The sequence below is a fragment of the Cibotium barometz genome, chromosome 17, assembly GCF_041138505.1.
Source record: "Cibotium barometz isolate CiBa-2024 chromosome 17, ASM4113850v1, whole genome shotgun sequence".
Classification (NCBI taxonomy): Eukaryota; Viridiplantae; Streptophyta; class Polypodiopsida; order Cyatheales; family Cibotiaceae; genus Cibotium; species Cibotium barometz.
The window spans coordinates 52148927-52151535 of record NC_141062.1 but is presented as its reverse complement, the minus strand read 5'-3'; the positions used below and the strand labels follow the sequence as shown (position 1 = coordinate 52151535).

General features: G+C 38.6%; 1 pseudogene; it reads left to right on the top strand.

Moving 5' to 3' along the window:
• On the top strand, positions 1 to 1343 carry LOC147630157 (uncharacterized; annotated as a pseudogene).
• Positions 1344 to 2609: the final 1266 nt, after the last annotated feature.

Below are 2609 nucleotides of genomic sequence, written 5' to 3'. Positions count from 1 at the left end.
ATGATTCTTATGAATGTCACTGGCACAAATACATCCTCTCTTAACATTGCAGATGCTTCAAGGCAGTTGAACATACGCATATGCAATTTCTATACAGCTAGAGAGTGTTTGCAAACCTCTGTTGATGGTATTTTGCCATTATCTTCATGCCATCGGCAAGCTCATGTAGTAGTTATAATCAGTGATGAGGTGAAAGAGCTTGTTTTCAATTATTGGTTAAGCCATACTCATGTTTCACCCAACAAAAAGGATGTATGTCGTAAGCGCCTTGGCAAAATATCTTATGTTAAGTATCCAACACGCCTTCTTGATGTTTTGTATTGCAGGTTGAAATATATTTGTTGTTTAAGGAGATGCATCCACAAGCACTAGTTCATCAATGAGCTTTCGAGAAATTAAAGCCATACTTTGTGCTCAAGCTTAAGGATCGATACACTTGTTGATGCATAACACATGTTCAGATGTCATTCTTAAAAGATGCCTTGAATCAGATTAGAGAATTTACTTTTGGGTTACATGGCAAAGCATGTCAATGTGATTGTGTCATTTGTAATGTGGGTTCTTAGCCAAGTGGGTGCAAGGCTGCAGAGAAGTCCTACAAGAGTATCACAGCGCATAGGAGTCCCATCCTATGTCCCAAAGCTAAAGATACTATTTTCCATACTTTGAAGTGTCTGATGGGGAATTGCACTGTTTGTGGTCCTCGAAACATAGCAGTTTGTCCAACTGAATCTGCATATGTTGGTCGGCTTGTCACCATGAAGATCTTTTAGGACATAGACTGTGGAACCACTGATGATGGCAAGACAAAGAAGAAGAAAGAGTTAATACACAAGGAAATGTCATGCAAGGCATTGAATCAAATGTTCAACGTCCAGCTCGGAAAGTTTATCAAACATAATTTTGTGTACAGGTGGCAAGCTGAGCAATACAAAGAATGCTTGTCAAAGTTTCCCGAAGATGTGGTAATATCTATTGTAGACTTTGCTGAGAATTACTCTTTTAAGGAGAAAAATGAAATACAGTCAATGCACTAGTATTCAAGCCAAGTGTCCATATTTGTGCATATTACATACTTTCACATTGCAGGTGACATCCACAAAACGATACACTTTTATATCTCTGATGATAAGATGCATGATGCCCATTTTGTGGAACATTGTTTCATGCTACATTATAATTGGGTATTACCCTATGGTATTCCCCTACAACGTCATTGGGTTTGGTCTGATGGTGCTTCATCTCAATTCAAAGAAAAAAGGCCTTTCTACTTTGTTTCCAGGTACACTGCCATCAGAGGGTTGCAAATGACTTGGAATTTCTTCGGCTCTAGAAAACGTTGACATTGATGTTAACATTGCAAACATTGAGGAGGCCACCTACGAAGGGCACCATGATACCGTTAGTGATGTCCTTCTTGTAGGAGACAATTTCGCGATGACAGCTGAAAAAGGAAAGCCAGAGAATGCAGAATTCTACATCTTGAAATGCACAAAGAAGAAAGAGCTCTGCAAGATACCTACAAAGGATGGATAGGGAAATGCCATTGCACAAGGTTGTTTTACTGTGAAAGGGTTCTTCTATGCACCTAAAGACGAGCAAACCTACGAGTTGTGGGATTACAAGTCGGAGGCCTTGATAGCAACACATCTTGTACGAGCAATCAAATTTCCAATGGACCCACACCTACTTAACAAAAATCTGTTTGTCCTATCCCTTAAGATACATGAAGCTGTGTACAATAGTATGCCATTCAATTTTTAGCATACTTGTTAGATACAAAACTGTGTAAAACAATATGCCATCCAATTGTGTGCATACTTGACATGTATCTATCTGTGCTCATGAAATTTAGTGCTCGGGGACTATGTATTATGTGCAGTTGCACCTCTGGAGGTAATAGTTCTAGAGGAACACACCGGCTCTTTCTTGTTCTCATTAGATATCTTTTGCCATAAGGAGGCAATGTGTCTGGTTCATTTATTCCTGTCGTCGCAAGAGCCTGGGTTGTGTATGACAGGTAGTAGGGGCATCTTAGCGCTTGACATCCATGCCCCTAACCAAACACCCGCAATGCAAACTGTTTCTCCACCAGCACCACTTTCTCAGCATTCAATGGCACATCATATCCACCATAAAACAACCTGGAGAGTACTTTCAATGTGAATAAAGGAAATTTTGCATTGTCTTTTGATAACTCTTTATAAAATATAATGATCTGCACATAAAAATTGTAATCATCATGATTCAAGTCAACTTACTATCAATTATAAGCAAGTGTCATAAAGTGTACGTAACTTTTGATGATTCAAATGTCTTATATATTTAGCGAGACCAAAATCCTTTCAATGACTTGTTGATTTTGAACTGCTAGCACTGGATGATCTTGAGCCTCCTGTTCTCTTCAAGAAATCATCATATACAAAAACCTGCAATGTAGTACGTTTAATCGACAAAATACACGTCAAACGAATACTAATAGCTTAAGAAATTTTCGATACTGTTACCTGTTGATTTTCATCACCCTCAAGCATTTTTCTTTTCCACAAAGGGATTGTAGACTTATTGTCTTCGTGTATGGTAGCTGCTATATATTTGCCCATATTTGC